Source organism: Choloepus didactylus, chromosome 10 (genome assembly GCF_015220235.1).
Source record: "Choloepus didactylus isolate mChoDid1 chromosome 10, mChoDid1.pri, whole genome shotgun sequence".
Lineage (NCBI taxonomy): Eukaryota > Metazoa > Chordata > Mammalia > Pilosa > Megalonychidae > Choloepus > Choloepus didactylus.
This window is the reverse complement of record NC_051316.1, coordinates 113,560,120-113,586,978: the sequence shown is the minus strand read 5'-3', so window position 1 is coordinate 113,586,978 and position 26,859 is coordinate 113,560,120. Positions and strand designations below refer to the sequence as shown.

General features: G+C 40.8%; 1 long non-coding RNA gene across 1 annotated transcript; it reads right to left on the bottom strand.

Moving 5' to 3' along the window:
- Nucleotides 1-629: 629 nt before the first annotated feature.
- On the bottom strand, nt 630-26,376 carry LOC119505487. Its single transcript, XR_005210748.1, has 3 exons — nt 26,164-26,376; nt 21,825-21,924; nt 630-939 (listed from the first exon to the last, which is right to left on the bottom strand). It is a non-coding gene; the product is annotated as an uncharacterized LOC119505487 (long non-coding RNA).
- Nucleotides 26,377-26,859: the final 483 nt, after the last annotated feature.

The following is a 26,859-nucleotide window of genomic DNA, read 5'->3' as shown; positions in this document are numbered from 1 at the left end:
AATCCATTCATCACTACATTAAAAAAAGAAGCTGATGTTATTGAAAAGTGATTTGGATGAATCCATCCAACACACAGAGATGGCCTTGTGTTTGTGTGTGTGTGTGTGTGTGTGTGTGTGTGTGTGTGTATCTCATCTTAAAGAAAACCAATTCTGGCTTCAAGCAAATGAAGGTTTGCTTCATATGGCAGCCTCCTTGCATACAGCCAATAGTGGCAGCATGTGGAATTACTTAAAACTGAAGCCTTTGAAAATGAGGACAGAGCACTCAATTTATCATCCTCTTCTCTGAGGTTTAAAGGGCTCTTCAGAACACAGTCCAAGACCAGTTGCTATTTTAACCAAGCAGTGAGTATCTTTTCACAGGCTTAATGAAGTCTTCCCCATTTGGCTCCTCTCACAGCCTTCCTGTGACTGTGGGGGTTGTTATATATGTGCTGGATACAGGCAGCTTGGAAGAGTGTTTTGTTTCACAGACTCCACCAAGGGTAGCAAGAATAATTGTTCAGAAAGGAGAAACCCAGAATTCCCTCCTGGATATCTCAGTTTGGGTCAGGGTCATATTGGTTATCTATTGCTATATAACAAATCACAACTCAGTAATTGTAGCCATAAACACAGTGGCTTAAAACAACACACATTTATTATCTCACCGTTTCTGTGGGTCAAGAGTTCCAGCATAGCTTAGCTGAATCCTCTTTAGGATCACTCATAAAACGGCAATCAAGTTGTTAGTTGGGGCTGCAGTCTCTTCTGAAAGCTCAGCTGGAGAAGGATCCACTTCCAAGCTCATTCCGGTTGTTGGCTGAATTCGCTTCCTGGAGTACTGCTTTGACTGAAGGCTGCAGATCCTTCCTGACTGTTGACTGAAGGCTGCCCTCCATTCTTTGCCATGTGGGCCTCTCCAACATGGCCACATACTTCTTCAAAGAGTGAAAGCTAAGAAAGCAATAAAAAAGAGTCTGCTAGCAAGACAGAGATTGTAACCTGATCATGGAGGGGGCATCCCATCAACTCTGCCACATTCTATTAGCCAATCCACATTCATGGGGAGAGGATCACACCAAGGTTGTGAATATGGAGATCATCAGTACCTTCTTAGAATCAGCCAACCCCAAGGACAGGGATCCCGGTTGAGGGAGCCACAGTAATATTCTCTTACAAAGAATGTGCTGCATATTCATAAGTTTCAAAAATGTTTGTGCACAGTTTCAGCAGGCAAGTTATATCCTTGAAGAAACTATAATGTCCCCATGCTAAATTTATGTTTATATTTCAGCTCATTCTCTCATCTTTCCAGTAAAATGTTATTTCCCAATCCCTCCATAAAACCTGTTTTTCTTTCATTCCTGTTTTTTCTCACTAATCTATTGGGGGAAAAGTCTGTTCAAATTAGAACTTGAAAAGAGCTCAGATTCCTGGATGTGGGACAGATAGCCTAGAATGCAGGAGGTGGGCAGTACTGTGTCTGCTCCGAGTAGCTGTCTGACCTTGGCTTTCCTTGGTTTCATTTTTTTCTCTTTTATGCTTGTGAGGCCCTGAATCAGAGCACCTCCACAGCTTCAGAGAGGTTCCCTAAAGCTGACAAGGGAATTCTATGCTTCACTCTCTGGAGTTTTAAAAAGTATTGAACCCTGTACCTGTCAGTGTTCTCCAGAGAAACGGAAACAATAGGATATAGGTGTTTGTGTGTGTGTGTGATATTTATTTTAAGTAATTGGCTCATGTGATTGTGGGGGCTGGCAAGTCTGAAATCCATAGGACAGTAATCTTAAGGAGGAGTTGATGCTGCAGTCTTGAGGCAGAATTGCTTTTTCTCTCAGAAACGTCAGTTGTTTTTTTGTTTTGTTTTGTTTTGTTTTTTAACTTTTAAGGCCTTCAGCTGATTGGACGAGGCCCACCCACAATATTGAGGATAATCTTTTTTTTTTTTTCCTTAACTTTTTATTGCAGTGACGTATGTACAACTCAGAATTTCCCATTTTAGCCATTTTCAAGTGTACAATTCAGGTTTATTAACTGCATTCACAATGTTGTAGTACTATCACCAATATCCATTACCCCAATTTTTTTATTACCTCAAAGAGAAACTCTGTACCCAGTAAGTAATACCTACCTCCCCTACTTTTTATTTATTTATTTTTTTTGGTAACCTGTAATCTACTATCTGTCCCTAGAATATTTGCTTCTTCTGAGTATTTCATATGAGATCATTCAACATTTGTCTTTTTGGGTCTGGCTTATTCTCCCCCAGTTTTAACAACGAAAACATCTCCAGACATTGCCAAATGTCCCCTGGGGGACAAAATTGTCCCAGTTGAGAACAACTGCTCCAGACATATACATTTACTTGTATGCATGTTATATAGTTTCTTTTCATGTTGTAAACAAAGATCTAGTTTATTCTTTCCAATAGCTGAAGTATACTGTTAGGTGGATGTATTATTATTTATCCAATCTCCTACTTACGGTTATTTAGAAATTTTTGCCTTTTAAACAACACTACAGCTAACACCTATATATATGCAAATGCTATATGACTATTCATAAGTTATTTTATATATATATATATATATATATATATATATATATATATATATGTCTCTTTATTTTCTAGTATTTCCTTAGTATAAATTTCCAGAAGTGGAATTGGTGGGTTGAAAGTATATATATGTGTGTGTGTGTGTGTGTGTGTGTGTGTGTGTGTGTATTTAAATGTGAATAAAGAAAGGGTATACCAGAATTCTTTGTACTAATACGTGTAACCTCTCTGAGTCTGAAATTATGTTCCAACAGAAAGCAAATAAATAAATAAATAAAAACACATGGAAGAGCGTCTGCTCATAACTTTGCCAACACATTTGAGTATCATTATCTTTTCATCTATGACAATCTGATAGGTTAAAAAAAAGTACTGCTCATTATTGAACTTGCATTGTCTGTTTTTTTCCCCCTTTCATTGTATTCACGTTGTTTCTTCATCGATTTATAAACATTCTTTGTAAGTTAGAGCCATTAAAAAAATAGTTTCCTCTCCACTATAGCAGTACATAGCCTTCATTGCTTTACAGTTTAGTAGCTGCCTTAAATCCCTTTTGGACTAAGGAAAGGAAGAAACAAAAAGAACAGAGGGGTAGCATGCTGTTCAAGGTTAATCACTTTGAACGCTTTTACCTCACAAAGCAGAATCAAGTCCTGAACAAGAGGTTCCTTTCTCTTCTGAAAGTTTATATTCTGCAGTTGATTTTCAGACAAAAAAACCCTAGGCTTTTGGGATTGACATCATTTCAGTCACAGGGATTTTCAAGACGGTGGTCTTGATAAACTTGGCAACAGTCTCATCCATCTCTTTGGCAAGATTTTATGCTGCAATCTCAGGCATTCCTCCCAATCCACGTTGGTGTACAACGTGTGGACAGTCACGGTTGTCCCCCAGCAGTTATTCCAGATTATTTACTGGTTGTTCCTGGTTGTTTATTAGTTGTTCCAGGGGGACTAACTAACTTCCACTCCTCTCTATGACACCATCTTCTTGGTCCCTCTAGAACCAGCCCACATCTCCAGCTGCCCCACGCCTTAGCAGCTGTTGCCGCTCGCTGTGCTTTCAAAGCCACCAGTCATGGATAAGCTTTTTAAAGCCCTTGATTGTAGATGTTAACCACAGCAATATCTAGACTAGTGTTTGACCAAACAACTGAGCACCATAGCCAGCCAAGTTGACAAACAGAATTAACCACTGCAAATCTATTACTATCAGTTTTCTTTGTAAAAGTTATACGTGACATTCTGCCTGAGAAAAATATGTGCTAAAAACCTATAGGGTCTTTTTTTAAAACGGACATTCACCTGAGGGATTAGAAAATTAGTTCTTGTTTTGTTGTTGTTGCTGCTGGTTTTGGTCACTAATCAAATACTAACCTAATTCATTCAACATTTATTCACACATTCATCTTTGTTCATTCGCTTATTCATTCAAGAAATGGCCTTTGGCTTTTCACTGCTGGTGCTGAGATTAAGAAGATATAAAAGGCAAAGTCACTGCCCATATTGGTCCTTGCTCTCCACACACATCATAACATTGTTTCATAGCACCCGCAAAGGTGTCTGCATGCCTCTCTACCCTCTCCTGGAGAAAGAGTATTGCTAGAATCCAGTAGACTCAGAGTGAATATTTCCTGGGTCTGAACATAGAGAGTCAAGGGTAATTCTTAGGCCCAGTCATGTCAGCAGCCCCTTCTGCAGGTACTTCTGGAGACTCAGTCTGCTGTCTAGGGCTTGCTGGTGCTGACTGGGACTCAAGCATACGCAGTGTTCCTCCTTTCATAGTCTAGTGAGGGTAATGGGTGGGGAAAGGGTAGAGATGGAACGGGGTGGGGCTGGGGGTATTGGTGGAGATGTTAGGGACCTGAAGTGATAGCGAGCGTGATTAGAGTCTTGAAAGAAAAGAAGCTGGCAAATCCCTGAGCCTTTGGGAAAGCCTAGAGGTAGTTCTCAAATAGGTTAGTGTACATTAAAATCACCTAAGGGAGGTTTTTTTTTTTTTTTTAAAAACATGGATATCATCTCTGTCCATCCCCATATATTTTGATTGAAGAATCTGAGTAAGGCTTAGAAATCTGCTTTTGCACTTAGTATCCCTCACCGTTTGGACGTTGGAGGATGACAAAGCACCCTTTAGAAATACTGGAACCTTTGCAAAATATATCACATATAAACCATAAGAAGAGAAATATATCAAAAAATGCAAAGAATGCATTGCTATTTATTTTTCCCCTCAGTTATTTCGGATATATAAGCACAGACACAATACAAATATCCAAATCTACTTACCAATTTTGACCAGAGGTGCAGTCATTGCAATGCTTATTAGATGTGGGAAACCTGTTAGCTGAAATTAAACAGGTTGTCTACATAATTGCATCATCCATCTACTCCATCTAAGGAACATTCATTCACTTCCTCTCTTTTATTCCATTCAGGAATGTGGTCACCTATACTTTATGAATGAAGCCAGCAGCCTTTTACAGCCAGACAAATAATGCCAGCTTTAGGCAACAAGACAATGTCTCCTCTATATCCATGTCTCTAAATCATGCCCTGAGTACCCACTGCTATTCTTCTCTCTTGGGAAAAACAAATGAGTTTTGGAATTAAAAAGAGTAGGAGGGGGTTCTGGTCTGGGAAAACCTGATTTGGATAACCAAGGAAACCATGCCTAGACAACAGACAATTACAACCTAAACTAAGAAAAACAAAGTTATGGCCCAGTCAAAGGAAAAACATACACTTCAACTGAGATACAGGAATTTAAACAACTAATGCTAAATCAATTCAAAAAGTTTAAAGAAGATATTGCCAAAGAGATAGAGGCTGTAAAGAAAACACTGGGCATACATAAGGCAGAAATTGAAAGTTGAAAAAAACAACTAGTAGAATCTATGGAAATGAAAGGCACAATGCAAGAGATGAAAGACACAATGGAAACATACAACAGCAGATCTCAAGAGGCAGAAGAAAACACTCAGGAACTGGAGAACAAAACACCTGAAAGCCTACATGCAAAGGAGCAGATGGAGAAAAGAATGAAAAAATATGAGCAACGTCTCCGGGAACTTAAGGATGAAACAAAGTACAATAATGTATGTATCATTGGTGTCCCAGAAGGAGAAGAGAAGGGAAAAGGGGCAGAAGCAATAATAGAGGAAATAATGAAAATTTCCCATCTCTTATAAAAGACATAAAATTACAGATCCAAGAAGTGCAGCGTACTCCTAACAGAAGAGATCTGAATAGGCCTATGCCAAGACACTTAATAATCAGATTATCAAATGTCAAAGACAAAGAGAATCCAGAAAGCGGCAAGAGAAAAGCGATCCATTACATACAAAGGAAGCTTAATAAGACTGCGTGGATCTCTCAGCAGAAACCATGGAGGCAAGAAGGAAGTGGTGTGATATATTTAAGATACTGAAAGAGAAAAACCGCCAACCAAGAATCCTATATCCAGCAAAGCTGTCCTTCAAATACGAGGGAAAGCTCAAAATATTTTCTGACAAACCGACAATGAGAGACTTTGTGAACAAGAACCCGCCCTACAGGAAATACTAAAGGGAGCACTACAGAGTGATAGAAGACAGGAGTGCGTGGTTTGGAACACAATTTTGGGAGATGGTAGCACAACAGTGTAAGTACACTGAACAAAGATAACTATGAATACGGTTGAGAGAGGAAGGTTGGGAGCATGTGAGACACCAGAAGAAAGGAGGAAAGATAAAGATTGGGACTGTGTAACTTGGTGAAATCTAGAGTGTTCAACAATTGTGATAAAATGTACAAATATATTCTTTTATGAGGGAGAACAAGCAAATGTCAACCTTGCGAGGTGTTAAAAATGGGGAGGCATTGGGGGAGGGATGCAATCAACATAAACTAGGGACTGTAACTAATAGAATCATTGTATTATGCTTCCTTTAATGTAACAAAAGTGATATACCAAGGTAAATGCAGATAAGACGGGGGGATAGGGGAGGCATGTTAGACACTTGACATTGGTGGTATTGTCTGATTCTTTACTCTTTGATTTAAGGTTATTTTCCTTTTGCTGCTTCCTAGCTGTCATTTTTTCTTCCTCTTTCTTTTGCCTCTCTCCCTTCTTTGACTCTCCCTCCTGCCTTGTGGAAGAAATGTAGGTGCCCTTATATAGATAGTGGTGAAGGTGGTGAACACATAAATATATGACCATACAGGGAACCATCGATTATTTACTTAGGATGGAATGTATGGTGAGTGAACAAAACCATATTAAAAAAAAATGGGTTGATGACAAAACCTCGAGGGCAATATACTGAGTGAAATAAGCAAGACACATAAGGACAATTATTGCAGGGTCTCACTGATAGGAACTGATTATAATATGTAAACTCATAGACATGAAATATAAGGTACCAAGATATAGGACGAGGCTTAAGAATGGGGAGCGGTTGCTTAGTATGAGCAGAATGTTCAACTAGGATGAACTTAAATGTTTGGAAATGAAGAGACATGTCAGTAGCAAGATGTGAGAATAACTAACAGTGCTGAATGGTGTGTGAATTAGGTGGAAAGGGGAAGCTCAGAGTCATATATGTCACCAGAAGGAAAGCTGGAGGTCAAAAGATGGAAAAGTATAAAACTGAATCCTGTGGTGGGCAGTGTCCATGATCAACTGTACAAATACTAGAAATCGCTTCCATGAACCATAACAAATGTATGACAATACAATTAGAAGCTAATAATAGAGGGGCATATAGGGAAGAAATACGTACCTATTGCAAAGTATATACTACAGTTAGTAGTATTTCAACATTTTTTCATAAGCAGTAACAAATGTACTATACCAACAGTATGAGTCAACAATTGAGGGGGGTTGGTTAGGGATAGGGGAGGATTCGAGTTTCCTTTTCTTTTTTTCTTTTTTCATCTTTCACTTTATTTCTTGTCTGGAGTAATGAAAAGTTTCTAAAAATTGAACAAAAATCAAGTGTGGTGACAGATGCACAGCTGTATGAGGGTACCCAGGGGCAAGTGATTGTACACTTTGGATCTTTGGATAATTGTATGGTAGCTGAACAATTCCAATAAAAATTAAAAAGGAAAAAAAATGCATTAACTTGAACTGCAACCCAGTACCCTTTATTCTTAAAGATGACTGTATAACTATATAGCTTACACTGTGTGACTGTGGGATTGTGAAAACCTTGTGGCTCCCACTCCCTTTATGCAGTGTATGAGGACGAAAAGCAAATGAATAATAGGGAGGCGTGGGGGGTATGGGATGTTTTGGGTGTTCTTTTTTACTTTAATTTTTATTCTTATTCTTTTTTGTGTGTAGTAACGAAAATGTTCAAAAATTGATTGTGGTGATGAATGCAAAACTATGTGATGATACTGTGAACAACTGATTATACACTGTGCATGATTGTATGGTTTATGAATATATCTCAATAAAATTGAATTTAAAAGGTGAAAAAAATAGGAGGGGATGTCTATGATCTACTAAAGAAAGAAAAGCAAGATACAAGATGAGTATAGTTCCATTAAAAAACAAACATCCATCTATATGTGTATGTATTTTTGTAATATTTTTGTGATCACAGGAAAAAGAGGTGAAGATAGCGTCTCAGCTGTGAATATTACTTTTTGTGGGGGAGGGGTGGCTGCAGATTGGTCATGGGAAATGATTAAATTTTATTTTTTATATCTTTTGTAGAATTTCACTTGTTAACAGTGAACCTACATTTTTTTTGTTGTTGTTGGGAATTGAATCTTGTTCCCCATAAAGACAGGTTTAAGTCTTAACCATGAGTCCTGTGAGTATGAATACATTTGTCAATAGGACCTTCAAAGCTCCTATTAAGATGAGGCCGAACTGAACTGGGGTGGGCCTTAATCTGATATGTCTGGAGTGATCAGAAGCAAATGAAATTTGGACGCAGATGTAGAAGCCACAGGAAGAGACTGAAGGAGACAGTTCGCCATGTGATGGAGGCAGAGCGTGAGCACCAGCAAGCCACATCAGAACACACTTCTAGCTTCCAACACTGTGAGACCAAAACATTCCTGTTGTTTAAGCCAACCAGTCTGTGGGATTGTCGTAGCAGCCCTGGAAAACTAAGACAGTAATTTAAAAACATCTTAAAAATATAATTTTACAGTCTATAATTTAAGTGCAAGGAAATTCCAGCCCTCAGGGCATGGGTAACTCATAAACATGCCCCAGGCATGTAAAGGAAGAGCCTACATAAAAGGCAAATGGACTTTGTTAGGCATTCCGTCAAATGCCTTTGTTCAGTTCCCTTTTAGATTAGATTTACCAATAATTTGAGATGACCTATTCTCTGCTTTTTTTCTGGTGGAAATGAGCATCCAGAGATCTCCTCTTTCCGAAATGGATGGATGCTATAAGAAGTACTATTGTCACCAGAAGCCCAATAGGGATCAACATGTACAAAACCACCTCGAAGATGAGTGATAAGATGGCAGGATTTCTAATAAGAAACCAAATGTGCTCCAAAGCATTTATACTTTACTTAAAATATAGTTGTCATTTCACAAATGCAAAAATAGAAAATGTGAGTTATGACGGGGGTCCTGAGGGTTGTGTAGTTGGTTTAGAGCATGGGTCTAGAGCTGGCTGCCTGGACGTGGGTCCTGGCTCTACTGCTCCCCACCTATGTGAACTGATTATTGGCCTCTCCAGGTTTCACTTTCCTCACCAGTAAAATGAGAACAGTGATGGTATTTAATGCATAAGGCTGTTTTGAAGATTAGATGAGTTAAACATGTACGGAATGCTTAGCTCAGTGCCTGGCTCACAGTAAATGCTGACCTAACAGGATGTGAAATTTCTAAGGGAGGTGCCAGGACATCATTTTCAGAACTTTAATAGATGATGAACTGGTTTCACAATTCTTGGACCCCTCACCTAGGGTACTACCAGTTTTGAGGTTATAGAACAGTTGAGAGAGTGGACGTAGGGAGAAGAGAATTTATAAGGAGGATTTATTTGGAGAAAGCTGTATTCCTTTCTCCCAGCTCCATGAAGAAGGTGGGAAATTACCTGTCCCCTCACATTAAGCCTAGGAAGATGAAGTTTCATGGAAATCACAGTGTGTGTTCTCTGGAGTTAGCAACTTAGTGGACAGATGTGCCAGTTTGGATATATTATGTCCCCCAAGAAAAGGCCATGATCTTTTAACCCAGTCTCATTGGATATTGGGACTAGGTTGTTTCCATGGAGATGTTACCCACCCAACTATGAGTGACACCTTTGGTTAGGGTGTGACCTCTTGATCGAATGTTTGCATGGAGGTGTGGCCCTACCCATTCAGCGTGGACCTTACTTAGTTCACTGGAGCTTTTAAAGGGGCTCACAAACAGAAGGACTTCAGAGCAGCTAGAGTTAAGAGGACAAAATGCCCCAAGAGCAACGTTTTGGAGAACGCCATTTTGAAACGCAACCTGGGAGCAAGCGGATGCCAGCCACGTGCCTTCCGAGCTAACAGAGGTTTTCAGACGCCAGTGGCCATCCTTCAGTGAAGATACCCTGTTGTTGATGCCTTACCTTGGACACTTTTGACCTTGAAGACTGTAACTTTGTAACCAAATAAACCTCTTTTATTAAAGCCATTCCATGTCTGGTATTCTGCGTAACAGCAACATTAGCAAACCAGAACAGCAGGGGTCGGACACATGCACAGGATTTGGTGGAAGAGCAAAGGCCACCTGCTCTGCCTTCCAGAAGGAGCTGAACTCTCCTGGGTTGGTGGGTCATGGGACTTTTAAGTGACTCCTGGGGACCAGGTTTTGACCTTGCAGGAGAGCTGCTGGGAACCTAGTTCCCACAAAGGCATCCTGGAAAGGGTAAGGCAGTTGTAAAATAGGATTCTTTGTGTGGCGTGAACTGTTTGAGAACAGTGGTTAAAGTCCCAGTGAGTTGAAGGAGAGGCATTCCCCATGTTGTCTGTATCAAAGGACTTGCAGGCAACAGGCTCAGGAGGGAAGCTCCCAAGTGCTTCAGAGAAAATGGTCAGCAGTTGTATCTCTGCCTCCCAGAAGGTCACAGGATGACAACTGCCCCAGAGAGGAAGACCAGGTCTTATCCTCTAATTCTCTCTCCTCCTTGGGCTTAGCTTTGCAAAGGTCAAAAAGCCCTAAATTAATAAGCAGGGGAGAGGAAGAAATGCCATGTCGGAAAGAGAGAAGAAGGACCGTGCTTCCTCCTCCTGTTGCAAACCCCCAGTCTGCAGCGGGCCCTGGCTGGGGGCAAGAAAAAGATGTGACATTAAATCAAATTCGAGGCAGAGACTGCCCAAGTTTTGAGGCAGGGGAACATTACCTCATTGAATGACTCTTAAAAGGTGAGTAGAAGTCAAAAAAAAAAAAGAAGAAATGGCATATTAGCTACATTCTTCTCGTATTGCTCCGTCAACAGGCTGTTTATCTTAGATATTGTTATAATTATAACCCAGCAATAATAAATTTTGAATGGACACATTTCTGAAAGAACTTGATAGAAAATTCAAGATGCTTCTGGAAATCTCTTCCAGTTGGAACATTCTTGGATCCTATTCCCCTTACAGAGTGGACTTAATTCTTACAATCCATGGCGGAAAGTACCTGGGTGACAAACAGTCCTGAGTTGCCTGGGACTGAAGGTTTCCTGCAGTGCAGGACTTTCAGTGCTAAAACTGGGTAAGTACCAGGAAAACTGGGTCAGTTGGGCATCCATTTTGGATTGAATCATGTTCAAGTCCTAATCCCTGGTTCTTTGGATGTGAACTCATTTGTATATAGGATTTTCAAAGATCCTATTAAGGTGAGACCAAATCGATTCAGCATGGGCCTTAATTCAGCATGACTGGAGTCGTCAAAAGCAAAGGAAATTTGGACATGGTAGTAGGAGGGAAGAGGAGACAGATGGCTATGTGATGGAGGATTGCCGGCAAGCCACCACCAAGATGCTACAGACTTCAGAGAAAGCATGGATCCTGCCAACACCTTGATTTTGGACTTGTAGCCTCCAAAACTGTGAGGCAGTAAATTCCTATTGTTTAAACCAACCCATAGTATTTATTATAGCAACTCTGGAAACTAAGACATCATCCTAAAAGTACCCATCAAAGGCACACTTTGAAGCAAGACAACAGGATGGTAAGACTACTGAGAATAAGATGAAATACTGGGTGGTGTGGTAGGTTAGATCTCCAGCTGATATTCAAAACTTTAAGATCTGGAGGCAGTCTCTTGATGTGGGAAAGCAAGTTCAATCAAGACCTCCTGCCACCTACAACAGTGGAGATGCATTCTTTACAATTTCATTTGAAATCTAGGTTGCCTTGGCTTCCTTTAATTAACATTTTGATTACCAGTGAATAGTTCCAATAAGGAAGTGGTGCAGACTCTGTGTAAACTGAGAGATGCAGGTGATGACAAAGGACACATGGAAGGACAATGCAGAGACTGCCTTGTTTTATATATGTCCAAGTCAAACCCCCGAAGTCTTCTGGAGAATTCATAAACAACTGAAATTGCTTTCTTTCATGACCCATTCACCTGCCGGAGGGCAGAATAATATTCTGCTGGCTGCCAGCTAATTAGCATTTTACCCAAGGCATGAAAAACAAAATTTGTTGTTCCAAAGTGACTCATTTTTTCTTCTCTTTCTCATATTTAAATCCTGTTTTTGACTTTTTTAGATGAAATCAATCTCTTATTGTTTTCCCTTGTGTACAAATAAATAGCATGCTAATAATTTTACTTTATTCCTTTGAGTTATTCTTTGACAGTTACTCCCGGAGGTTCCACTGAGATATATCCTCCTAGGAAATGTGTAGATTAAAGTGCACTTTGTCTGTACCTGGACCCCTGGGCTCTCTCTAGCTCTGTCATGCTAAATCTGATTCTTGGTCAAGTTAATTTCTGGTGCTGGTTCTGATTCTGGTTGAATATTGCTGATTGAATCCACCCTGGTGGAAGAAGTGCTGGAATCTTACTTCTAATTTTATGGCCTGACCATTAAGTAAATTCTGGCAAGTGGCAGCTGATAGGAAATCTGGAATCCGGTTAACATTGTCTTTTTTTGTTGTTAGGCTCAGGAGTCTAAGAGTTCCTTGCATTTGATAATGTAGAGTTAAAAGGTTTTTGATGGTTTTCTTCCTATTGATATATATCGTTTAGGTGTTTTGGTTTGTATCAAAATGGGTTCCATTGACTCTAAACACAGAATCTTTTTCCTTCTTTCAAAACTGATATTTTTGTGGTGTGCATTTATTCTGGACCCAATGGTGTTGATATCTGCAGTGCTTCTTAATTTTGTGTTTCCATATTAAAGCTCTAGATTTAGAACAATAAAACTAAGGATAAGGGATCTTTTACCTGATAGTTTCCTAAATGGCCACTGGGTAGAAACAAAGATTTATTCCCTCACCTAATAAAAAGAGACATACTAAAATAATTAGGTATATTTGGTATTCTCTGTATTTTCATTAGTTCAGTCATTATACAAGTTGACTAAAACAAATGTCTTAAAAGCCCCCTCTTTAGATCCGGATGCCAAATGAGCCATTTCTTTTCTTAAACAGATATTCCGGCAACTCTTTTTGTTGTATGCTTTTAACTGTGCTAAATTCTTTCCATTAGTTTTGCTTAAAAGACAAGATTATACTTTACAGGCATTAACTCAAATTTAGAAACTTAGGAGAAGCTGATTATTTCCCTTAACCTATACTTTCAACCTTGTCTACTTTGTCGTATCCACAGTATCCATCTACCTTGTCCACTTGCAAGGACAGCAGCCAAACTAAACCCAACACTTCTCAGACAGACACATCACTGCCTAGAAACTTCCTGTACAATCTCTTCTCACATGACCTTTAAACTCTAATCCAAATCCAGCTCCTGGCTTCCCTTTTCTGATGAAGGAGAGTCTCATGATTAACTAATTGCTGTTCATACTCTAAGCTTATCTCATTTTTACTTGACTGATGTTCAACCCTGGGCAAGCCTAAAATGATACTGTGCGTTAATGCCTCATATTTTAAAAATAATCCAGGTATACTTTGTTCTGATATACTATAACTTTGAAATATTTTATTATAAAATATTTTGTTACCAATAATTCATTCTATCCAGATTGCCACCTTCCTAGAGGTTCAAGAGTTAACGTCTATACTGACAGTTGATATGCCTTTGGGATTAGTTGTGATTTTGACATGGCGTAAAAAGAAAAGAAAGAAAGGTAATGATTTCCTGGAGGCATTTCAACATCTGAAGAAAATATCAATTATTAAGATTAAAGCCCAAGGTAAAGAAAATGCCCAGTTTGATTGATATGCTAACAAGTAACCATTGTCCATCTGGACCTCAAGTTTCCGTCAAGGTAGAATGGGTTACTGGCATGTTAAAATCAAAACTGTCCAAAGTTTCAGAAGAGCTTACTCTTCCCCAGGCTGAAGTTTTACATCTAGCTCTAATAATAACACAATCCATACCTCAAAATTTTGAAATGTTTACAGGAGGACCTGAGAGATTGGTGGACTCCCTCCAACAAACCCCACCTTGTTGTACTCTGATCTTGCCACTAGTGAGATTTAATATTTTTCTTGGGTTTCTTGGTATTCCCACCTTGCAGCTCCTCAAGTTTGCTGGCTCTGACCTCAGGGTGTCTCTGAGTCTTGTGTCCTCTCCCACCCCTGCTTGGAGTTGGCCATCTGCTCTTGGTTGGATTCCTGTTCTGGCTCCTTCAGCTCTGATTGGGGCAGAGGCCTCTCTCTTTTTCATGTGGGAACTGAAAGACACATGGCCCAGAAGCAAAATGCCTTCTAGAACATGTTTGCCTTCAAGCCCAGGGAATCAAAGACCAGACCTGTGCTTCTAAAAAGGATTCGTTGTTAGTATTTTATTTTGATGGCAGAGTCCTGTGATTTGTACAATGTTATATTTGATCTGATCTATTTTTTAAAATTGTAATTCTAATATTAAGTTTTAAAAGCAGTGTTATTTGAAAGGCTTCCCTATACCAAACTATTGTCCCTGAGACCAATGACAGTCTGAAATCTTGCCATCAGAGATTTATTTGATGAAAAAAGCTTTAAAGTATTTTTTTTTCCTAAAGTTGTCCTCCATGGAAATATAAATCTCCGTGGGAGAGTTGTGAGGCAGAGAGAGATTTAGGGGTTCTTGTGATAAATTTCACTTTTCAGATCCAGTCTCTCCCCTGCCCACTGTTTCTTTTTTCTTTTTTCTTTTTTTAGCTCCTCAGACTCCTAATGTTTTCGTTTAGGAGTGCTGTAGAAATGATACATATAATTAATGGAAAATTAAAAGGGAAGAAGTTATATTGTTGGAGACCAATACAGTAAGTTCAAGCTCATCTTTGTAAGTTGCTTCAGATGCTGGCAGAAAGGGCTTTAGCTCAAGTTCGAGTGTGCAGGGGAAAAATTAGCTGTAATTTTAAATTGAACCACGTGTCCAGGCAGGGGGACCAGAGAGTGGAGGAGTAGATTCCGAAGCCTGGCCCAAAGTCAGCTTGGAAGGCAGAAACACCACAAGCAGAGGGTCTGACAGTTGGGAACAACAGGCTTTTGGCTACCATCTCATGCGTCACACCTACAGTAAATGGAGCTGACCCTTCTTCCAGCGAGTCACCCTCTGGGGAGAAGCTGTTGGGGCCGCTGCCACCCCTGCATTCTGTGGGAAGTACTCCTACTCTCCTACTGTCCACTTACCTGCTAAAGGCCCAGAAAGCAGCTTGTCGTGACTTACCCTGAAGCCCACAACTCCACCAGGGGAGCTCAGGCATGCCAAGATCGCTTCCCTTCCTGACACCTTTTAAAGAAGCCTGGAGCCACATTTTCCCCACTCAGTCACTAAGTAGACATGTAGTACGAATGTGTGTCTCCAAGCTATAAAGCTTCATTTGGTTTGTGAAATTCAAACCATCCACAATTGATCCCTTAAACCAGAGACTGAAAAGGGCCAAATATGGCCCATTAAGGCACACTTATTTTAAGCAGTTTAGTTAATTATTCACCATTTTCTTGTGGAAGATTTTACAAAAAATAAAGGTTTTTTTTTTTCTATTTTCTTTGAGAAAAATCAGAAGAGCTGGACACACAGACATATTCCTACATGGTGGCAATTGGCTGGGGTAGAGGAGACATTTCCCACTTCAGGTGGTGTGTAGGCTCCTAGCTGGTCACAGTCCATTTCCTTTTGTCTCTCTACCCAGTGCACTTTACTCATTTAAAATACATGCCTGGCCTTTGCTGAGTTTGCAACTCCTAAAGCTATCCTTGGCTAATAGCTTAGCTAGGTGAGACTAAGGTCAGAGAAAATGGCATAGAACATACAGGAATAGAAAGAGTGGGGAGAGCTCCATTTTAAATGTTTAACAGGACACTCACTTCCTACAGGCCACAGGACCTTAGCCTGACCCTGACATGGAGCTTCTTGCCAACTCAGGTTCATTGTCTAGATCTCTGTTTGTGTCAGTATTGCTGGGCAAAAATTGGAGGTGTGAGTGAGAGTGTTCCCTTTCACTCACTGGATGGGGACTGGGGTTGCACTTCTGTTTTCCCTAAACAGTCTGTGTTACAGGATCAAGACTGTTGGGCCTGGGAAGGAGTGTGGCAGCAAGGAGAAAGCCTGCCCGGCTGTGTACCTTCCCTCAGATTCTGCTCCCCGAGCCTGTGCCTCCCGGGACTGATCACAGGTCAAGCATGGCCATGAGAGAGACCACAAGAGCAGCACGACTGTACCACACAGGCTCTTTTCCACAGTTTGGCCCTCAACCCAGGAGTACATTGTTATTCTCATGTTGCAGTAAGTTTGAAGGAGGAGAGGAAAGAAGAGCGGATGTTATGGGTTGAATTGTGTCCCCTAAAAAGATATGTTGAATTCCTAACCCTATTTCAAAATGTGACCTTATTTGGAAATAGGGTTGCTGCAGATAGAATTAAATAACATTGAGGTCAAACTTGGAGGAGGGTGGGCACTTAATCCCATATGACTGGTATCCTTATAAGAAGGGGAGAGGAGACACAGAGAGACACCGAGGAGAAGGGCTTGTGGTGATGGAGGCAGTTGCAAGCTAAGGAACACCAAGGATCGCTGGCAAACCACCAGAAATAAAAGAGGCAAGGAAGGATTCTCCCCTTTAGGTTCCAGAGGGAGCCTGGCCCTGCTGACACGTTGATTGTAGACTTCTGGCCTCTAGCATTGTGGGCCAATGAATTTATACTGCTTTAAGCCATCCAGTTTGTGGTACTTGGTTATAGCCACTCTAGGAAACAAAATAGTGGATATGAAAGAAAATGGATTCTAGAAATCTGAGAAAGTAAACTCACCTTTTCTGTAAAAATAGGTCATGTTCATATTTGGCATTTTAGCATGAGATCTGAAGGGTGTGGTTGGGTTGAGTGGAATGGAAGAAAAATTGTTGGGGTTGAAGAGGTCAAGAAACTGAAGAAGGGGTTTGCAAGAAGCATTCATATGAGCATGTAAGTGAAGGATATGATGATGATATCTAGTGTGGAGAGGAATTTGGGAGTTACAAAGTCTCCAAAGAATGTGAGTAACTAACAAAGGTGATGGCAGGGAAAGATTGTCAGTGAGTACCTGGAAGAATGCTGGCCTATTTTACTGATCCTTCTCATGAAGGATTTTGCTACCTGAAAATCAGATGACTTTTTATTGGCAGTAACTTACCTAGTTTTCTAGATTAACATTGTTAATCTAGAAATACAACTTTTGAATAATCAGTTGTGTCATTATTTCACCCCAGACCCTCTGATACTATAATTTGACAGCTCTTTATAATAGTGTGTTGTAGAAAATTAAGTTCAATTGGTTCCTCAAATGTTACTTCTCATTTCCAGGCCTCTCTACTGGCTCTATTGCAAGCATCTTAATATATTTCATAGGCCATTTAACAAAACACAAGGTGGTCCCAACCCAGGGAGAAATGATGATAACTGTTCATCTGTTGAGGTCAGGATTCTTTAGTGACACCTGTAGGCTCCTCTTGAATACTCTGGCTCAGTTGGTATTATCACTTTTCTCTGTCATTTGAGCTGTGAGAATCAGTCATGACACCTTTCTCTTACCTTTCTTTCTCCTTCCTTGCTAACTCTCACTGCCCTAATTTAGGAACTCATGGTCTTTTATCTAAATGATTACAGCAGCCTTCCAACTAGTTGTCTTGTCAACATTCTTGTTCACCCTAAAATCCATCATGCACACTGCCACCAAATGCCGGTACCTTGCCAACATGATTTGGAAGCAGTAGCATAAGGCTGCGTGAGAGATATCATAATGCCCAATTGCCAGACCATACCTCCCCCCACTTTACAACATACTGTCCCAGTATCTCAGAGGGAATAAAATGTAAATTATTTGAAATGTGATAGAATATGAGTTATAATTGTTGATGAAATCCGCTGTGTCAGTCTTGAAGCCTTTTTGTTTTGTGATGGTGTATGCATCTGAAAAGTTTCAAGTCCAAGTCCAACTGAGGTGGACTGTGAATGTCTCCAGTCATGATTCTCTGTTTGTGATTTGTGGTTAAGGGAGGTGTTGTGTTTGCTATCTTCACCCCACCTTTAGCCAGAGCTTTTACATTCAAGGCCCTCATGTGGCCCCCTTTAGCCTCACCTTTAACCACTTCCTACATGACCACTGCCTTGCACAACTACTAGGGGCTCCATCCCATGTATTCGACATCACTGGTGCCCACGGAGTTGCATAATGCCAACTTCTGTTCCTTGCCTTGTACCCCGACATACGCCAGTATGACATAGACCTCATCCTGCTGCCTCTTGTTGCTTTATCTTTGATTTTGCTGTTCCTTCTTCCTGGAATAGTCTTATTCCTTCTTTTCTGCCCCTCCTTGGATACACAGACCCACACAGAGACAAACGGACACACACAAATTTCACTTCTGTTTAAACCTCAAAGACATAGTCCAGGCATCGACTCTTCTAGCAGGCTTTTCATGTTTCCTGCTCACCCATACCTTTGTCAATATACTTATATTTCTATTTTGAATATATATGTTCCCCCTCTAAACTGTGAGATTTTTGGGGACAGGCACCGTGTCCTATGCTCATTGTAGTCCCAGATCTTGCCACAGTACCTGACACCATCTTTCCTTTAACTCCTTGCTAACATTCCCCTCTGCATTTAAAATTTCCTATCCCAAGACTGATAGACTCAGGATGACTAAAAGTGGGACTATCTACTCCCTTCCTTGGCAACCCTACCTTACCTGTAGGGCTATGATTTGATCCTATGGACTCCTAAAACACATTAAACATAATACTTGGTCCCAACCATGTTTCCAGGGTCTGGGTTTATTGAGTCTTAATGCCATATGTGGAAAATTGACAATCTAACCAAGTTGAACTGCCTCAAGCATAGTCTAATTCCTTTTCACAGTTTTCTCAAGAATCAAGGTAAGTGATGATAAGCCTGCACACTTTCCTGCCTTTGTGTGTGTGTGTGTGCGTGTGCACATGTGTGGTGGAATTCCTGTCACTGATCCCTTAGATGGCGATGCATACACATGAACAAATAATACTATCCAGGTATACTATCTCTCTAAGTCTAAATCCACACTTAGAAAGAAACATATCTCTGGGAACTATCAACTGCAAAGACTTGGATCTGATGAAAAAAAAATACGTCCAAGAAAAAAAAAAAACTTCTTGGGGGTCTTCTTCAAGAAGAATTTTTTTCATTATTTTATTCAATAAATCATACTGAGATCCCACTATGTGTTAGGCCCTGCTCTAAGGGGCATATGAGTAAACAAAGTAGAAAAATAAGTCTCTGCCCACATGGTGTTCACATTCTAGTGGGTACTTGATTGCATTTGCGTAAGTAAAATGTACCTCTCACATTATTCCTAGAACAAAAGGACGTTCTGCTTCAAGAATAAATCCCAATTTCCAGCTCTTAGGAGGGAGAAATGGTTTTCAGCTTTTAAGTGGTCCTTCTTAAAACAAGTTCCAAAAAAATCTTGTGGTCCACCTTAGCAAGGGTTACTTTTAATATTGACATTTAATATTGCATTCAAAGATGAAAGGGTTTAATGGTAATGGCATAAACCTCCCTTTAAAGATGCCACCAAGTAAGCAGATAGCTTCTTCAGCTTCATTCAGCATAGCAGAGCTGATAGGATGTATTAAATTAAGAATTAATAACCTTATATCAATTAAAAATCACCAAAGTCTTCTGACTCTCAGTAACCAATGTGCAATGTATCTGGGTGATAATGAACTGGTTTCTTTCTAATGTGTGGTTAAGGGGCAGCTATTTTTCCTTGGCATAGTCCCTTTGATGAGTCCATGGTGTCACTGGGTTATTTCTGAGAGGTCATTGTTCATCTTCCAAAGTAGGTCAGACTTGGCAGTGGTGAAATAAATGTTCTTGCTACATCTGTACACACATAATCATGGGCTGTTCTGAACACATACGTCATTTTGTGGTGGGTGAGAGGAGTTAAAAACAAAAAACAAATAGGGCTTTTCAGCTCTTTGAGCTAAAAGAAAACAAATAAACATGCTCCATCAAGCAGGATGATTCCAGGTCAGTTGTGGAACTTTGTGTTACTGTTGGACTAGGAACTCCCAGGATTCCCTCCATTGTCAATAGACTGTGATTCGAAGAGTCATCCATGAATCAGGTCAATCATTCTAGTGCCTTGTGTGTGTGTGTGTGTGTGTGTGTATATGAATATATATGTATATATGTGTGTGTATATATAAAGGTTATATATATCTATATAGAGAGAGACTGTGAAGGAGAGAGATACTTTTGTCCTAAGAAAAGAACTATGGGCATTTAGCCAGTATCCTTCCTGTTATAATCCATGGGCTAATCTTACCTATCTTCAGTAGAATTACAAGAAGCTATTCGATCTGACATATTTTCAGAGAGTACTTTTTAATGGTGGAAGAAGATGAAGGCTAACAGTGACTCCATATTTACTCCAACTCTGTAAACCAAGTGGGAAATAAATTTTGTGAAATCTGCAGACCAATAAAACTCACTAAATTGTTCATTATGCATACATGCATGCGTGTGCACACACACACACATGCACCTGCCCCTCAACTCCAGGTAAATAAACTCCCAGCTTCTGCTAGAGATATGTTTCCTTCATATATTTCTTTGTGCGTCTCTAACAGTAACATTATTTAGGGAAGTATAAAAAGGTAAAATGGTACATGTTATAATACAAAAATTCCACAGGACACAAAATAACTTTTTATTGTAGGAATACAATTGAAATCCAGTAATGCCAAATAAATTAGAAGACTGCCTGTTCTTACGTTTTAATTATCAATTGAATGGTTTGCTTTTGGATTGTTAATACATTGGAATGGTTCCCTGAGGCTGACAAGATAATTGTACTTATGTTTATTCTATTCTTCCCTGGTTAGACATTTAAAATTATAGTAATATCTCCATTTTTCCAACATCAACAAGGAATGAGAAGTGCCACACAAACACTGAATATATTTTTCCAGTAACTAAAATTTAGGCTAGCCAAAATATAAACATTAAAAATCTAATCTGAATGGAAATTTTTGTACACTTATTTAGTCTTCTTAAACAGAGATGCTGAACCTTATTATTCCGTGATATTCTCAGGAGCTACTGTGACATGTAGACCTGTTTGTTCCTATATTGAATGACACCAACATGATGTTCTTATTGTTGTCTTGTGCCTATTTTCACTTTTTTTCCTCACTTTTGGCTGCTACTTCCTGACAGTTCCTCTCCAACCCCTTCTAATTGTGTGTTTCTATTTCTAGTGAGCCAGAAAGCCATTTAACCAACATATTAAGGGTTACATCTAAAGCAGTCCTATTTAGGGTTTTGTTTGTTTGGAATAAGGGAATACTGAGACCTGGTGACAGATACAGCTGCCCCATTTTCTCTCCCTCACATCCCCTCCCCATCAAACCCATAATTCTCTTTGTAATCTCAGGTAGATCTCTGAAGTCCATCCCTGGTGCCGGTTTAAGCATTTCTATTCCAAAGCTTATGTACTGTACCTATATGAAAATGTTTACTTTTCTTTCAGAGGTGGCTTACTCTTTTTTTTTTAGACCAGCAAATTGTAGACTTTAGTTTTGTTGATGAATTTGACTCAGTCTTACTCTGTGACCTGGAGCAAGCCATTTAACTAATCTAAGCTGAAGTTTCCTCATCTGCAAAAGAGTTATAATAACTGTCCCACATGATAATTGCAGGAAAAAATAAAATAATATACATACAAGCGAGTCGTAAAGTGCAGACCGGAAGAACTTAGCCCAAGGTCCATGGCTGGTTGATGGGCTTCAGAGGCAGAGGTAGTGGTCAGCAAGGCACTTGATGCTGTAAACAAAATGTTGTGGGTTTGTGCCACCTACTTGTGTTTCCAGGAGGAAAGTCCATAGTGTTCATCAGATTCTCAAGAAGGTATGACCCTAAAAAGGCTAAAAAAAAGTGCTTAAAGCATGGATTTTACTACATTGTTGTTTTTTTTCCTGGTTCTAGGCTAAATTTCAGAAAGGTGGAGTTGCTAAATGAAACTTCCAAATTAGAGAGGTGTTAATGTGCACCTGGTATGATAAAAGTTACCAATAAGTGAAGCTTAATGAATAAACATTACATAGAGAAAGAATAATACTAGATAAAGAATGGATGGATGGTATCAATGGATGGAGAGTATTGACATGCTAATTTGTAGCTATGTGCCATTTATCAATGGATGGAGAGTATCGACATGCTAATTTGTAGCTATGTGACATTTAACCATATATATAATTTTTAATGAATAAATTATAACATCTAGTCTAACATTCTCATTTTATCAATGAGAATGAACAAATTGATCTTATTGTCTGTATCTGTATTGTATTAAGTTCTTTAAAGGGATGCTATGAAGATAATGATATAGTTGTTAAAATGTTTGAGATATCAAGAGAAAAGTTACAATTGAATAATAATGATAGCTTATTAGATCTGTTTATTGAATATTTACTAAGTATCAGACACTGCTGAGCACTTTATATACACATATACATTATATGTCTAATTTTCAAAGTAAACTTTAAAGATAGGTATTTTGTCCTAATTTTATAGGTGAAGAAATCTGAGACTTAAAGAGGTTAAGTAATAGATACAAGATCACAAAGCTAGTAAATGACCAAGCAGGAATTAACGACAGTCAACTTGACTCTAAAGCCTGTTCCTTTTTTCCCACATTCTATATAGTATAGGATGTATTTATGACTCTTAATAAGATTTAGCCCAATCCCATAAAAAACTTAGGATGCATGTACAATTCAATTTAACCTTTATCTTAAAGTTAAGAGATGACCACTAAAGGGTTTTAGGCAAGGGGATGATACGTTTATATGTGTCTTTGGAAGATTGCTCTGGCTCTAGGGTGAAGAATGGGTTGTAATAGGATGTGACTAGAGGCAAGGAGTTCAGGAGGAAATTGTTGCAGCAATAGCAGTGGGGATGGAGAGGAGTGAGTGGGCTCTGTGTCTATTTAGGAGGTAGTCGGGTAGATTTTGTTAATTGACCAAATATGGGAGATGAGGGAGGTAAGGCATCAAGAAGGTTGACCAGATTTCTGTGAGATTTTTATGCCCTTCCTGTTACTGGGAAGGCAGGCAGGTTATTAGGAGGAGATTTGCGGGTAAAGTGTTTGTGAAGTTGATCCAAAGACCTTTGTATGAAGCTTAGGAGAATGATCTGGCTGGAGATATAGTTTTGGAAGTGAGCCTATAGGTAGTTAAATACAGTTATGGAAGTAGATGAAATTGCTCAGGTTTGGTACGTAGAGTGAGAAGCAAAGAGAGCTTAGACTAGAACCCTGAAGAACACCAATATTTAAGAGACAAGTAGCAGAGACGAGGTTGCTACAATTGTGGCCATGTGGCATCACAGAAGACAATATTCCAAAAAGGAAGGAGTGGCTGTAGTGTTTACCCAAAGAAATGAAAACATATGCTCACGCTAACACCTTTACAGGAATATTTATAACGGCTTTGTTCGTAATGGCTACAAACTGGAACAACCTAAATATCCATCAACTGGTGAATGGATAAACAAACTAGGGTATATCCATACAAGGGAATACCACTTGGCAATGAAAAGGATCTAACCACCAATACACACAACAACATGGATGAATCTCAAAAGCATTTGCTAAGTGAAAGAAGCCAGAAACAGAAGGCTACATAGTGTCTGATTCCATTTATATGTCATTATGGAAAAGGCAAAACAGCGGTTGCCAGCGGCTGAAGGTGGGAGGAGGGGAGGAAGGAACTTGAAGGAACTCTTTGAGGATGATGGCAATGTTCTAGATCTTGACGATGGTGACAGTTACATGACTGTATAATGTATCCAAACTTATAGAACTGTACACCTAAAGGGGGAATTCTACTGTATGTAAATTATGTCTTAATAAATTTGACTCAGTAAAAAAAATCAAGAAGTCATGGTCAACAGTGCCAGTGCAGACTGAGACATGCCCATTACATTCAGCTGTTGGTGACTTTATGGTTAGCAGTGTCAGTGGCAGGAGGAGTCGGCAGAAACAAGAATGCTAGTGGTTGATTAAGTATGACAAAAATTGTGTTGGTGGTCCCCCAATAGTCATTTTCTTCTTTCATGGTAATGGAGTCCCCATTTTTTACTAGGCTCATGAATCAGCAGAGTGAAGACTGCTTTGTCCTGGAAACTGAATGTGGCTATGTGACTGAATTCTGGCCAGAGATTTAAGTGAAAGTGTCATTGGGCAGCCTCTGGGAGCTGTCCTTGAGAGGCAGCTGGCATGCAACGTTTGCTCCTTCTTTACTCCTTCCAACTTTCTGCTAGCTGGAATGCAGCCATGATGACTGGAGCTGAAGCAACTAACCTAGATCATAAAGTGACTCTGAAAAGGGAGACTACATATGTCAGAGTAACATTTTGAAGGAACCTGGATCTCTAAGGTCTTTGAGGAGTAGAGTTGATAACCAGGCCCAGGTGTGCTTAACTCTGAACCTTTTAGACGAAGAGAAACAAATCTCTTTACTGTTTAAGCCTCTTCTTAAAGTTCTCACAACCTTTCAAGAGGCTTGACTATGAAGCGGAATAGAAAAGATAAGATGATAGCTGGAGAGGGACATGACTGGGGATGGATGATTTCTGATCTCCAAATCCACACTAAATTCTCTGTGAATGGAAACCTAGAGATGATCCAGAATCTCTTTCTAGCAGACAGCTCTGTGAGTCTTCACTGGGTTTGGCTTTGTAACTCACCTTCCAGAGGAAAAGAAGGAGCAGTGAATCCAGCCTAGACATTTTGTGCAGGTCTCCTTTTGGTCCCTTAAAGAGTTGTTTCCAATCCCCCTCCCTGCCTAATGGCTGGGCTAGTGTCCCTTTCCCCTGTTGCTTGCAGGTCTTTCCTCTCAAGCAAGTCTTCTCCAGGAGATCTTTCCTGAACCTAAGCCAATCCACTTCCATCATAGCAATGTTTAAAACAGCTTTATTAAGGTATAATTCATATGCCATAAAATTTACCCAAAGTGTACAATTCAGTGGTTTTTAGTATATTCAGGGAGGTGTGCAACCATCATTACAAAATAATTTTGGAACACCGTAGCATTTTATTACTTAATTTTTATAGCAACGTTTTTCAACTTGTGATGATATGGTAGTTTTTCTCTTTACCAGTGCATTGTCTTTCTCTTTAGCTTGTGAGCTCCACTAGGGCGGGTACTGCGATGGCCGTGCTCAGGCTGCATCCTGAGCACCTAGCAGAGGCCTACTCCAGAGGGGCCAGTCGGTGAGTACACACTGAAAGGCTGAAGCTTGTCTCATCTACTCTTCCCTGCATCCATGGAGGACACTTGGATGGGAACCAGGTTCCCACTAGAAACCCTTAGGAGTAGGGGAGTCTCAGACCCGAGTGTAAGGAAGGGAATATGTGCCCCGGGGACTGATTACTTTGGGGGTTGGGCCGTGGTAATTTGAAAAGCATATTCAAAATACCTATTGTTTTCATAGGACAAACTAGGGGAAGTAACACTGGGCAGCCTACTCCTGGTAGGCGGGAATACGCAGAAGATGGAGTGCTAAGGAGAAGGGCGTGGGGTTGTCAAAGTGGTGAAATACTGCGTTAACGCGCCGCATCGCAGCCTGGAGTTTTCCTTGGGAAACTCAGACAGATGCCCGCTGGGCTGGCACAATGGCGTTTCCGAGCCCATGCCCAGCCCGCCGTGGGGTAGTGCTTGCTATTTGCAGAGCCGAGATGCTTCCTTCCCTTGCAACTTCCAAGCAGCCAGAGCGGCAACCTGGCCAATGACTCAGTCGTTTCCCTACTCCGTTTGGGCTGTGCCACCCGCCGCCCCCCTTCCCTCCCCCCGTCGCGCCGTGCCTCCGCCCCACCCGATCTCTGTGCAGCGCCGTCCGTCCCAAGGGGGCCGCGGGCGCACCTGGCGCCTCGGGCGCCCGGGCACCGCGCACTGGTGGCCAAATCGTCCGGCGCGCAGCTACCAGCGCGCTCGCTCCCCGAAACACTTAGCTGGAGTGGCTTGTCTAGCGCCCAGCGAATAACATTATCCAATTGCTTACCGTTTTATTCGCAGGCTGGGAGCGGAGAGAGCCTGAGCGTTCACTTTCAACCCTCAGGAGGAGGGGGTGCGAGCGGGGAGGGGAGACGGCTGCCGGCTCCACCTCGCGCGGCGCGGCCAGAGCGCTCGGCTCGGGTAGAGGCGAGCAACGCGGGTGAACCCCGCAGTAGTGCGTCTGGGCGGCCCGGAACCCCGCGATGGAGTGAGTATCCCTGCGCAGCGCGCACTTCTCGCTGTCCTCCGCTCCGCATGTTGCCATGGTGACCGAAGCAGCAGGCTGATCCCGCTCTGGTCCCGGTCCCGGATGGGTGTTTAATTTCAGCCCAGTGTGTACGCCTGGTGTTTCTATAGCAGCAGCTACCGCGGCAGGAAACGAGGGGTAGGAGACCCGGGATGGGTGGTTTTGTGCCATTGCCCTTTGGCCAGCAGGGCCTCCGGGGGATGGGGTGGGGGTGGTGGTAAGAAGGGAGGCATGTCCTAGGCTTCCCCATCCCTGTCCCAGGCTTCTGCTTCTCAGGGAGTTGGCCGCGATAGCCATTACTTCCGATTCCTAACCATGTCAGCATTTTTGGACTGCAGTTTAAAAAGGTGGGGGTGGGGGTGGGTTATGCGGATCGGAAGCAAATGTGGTTCGTTGTGAGAGTATAATGGAAGAATGATGAGTTGGGGGTAATTTGAGCCCAGGCTGCAATGCCCT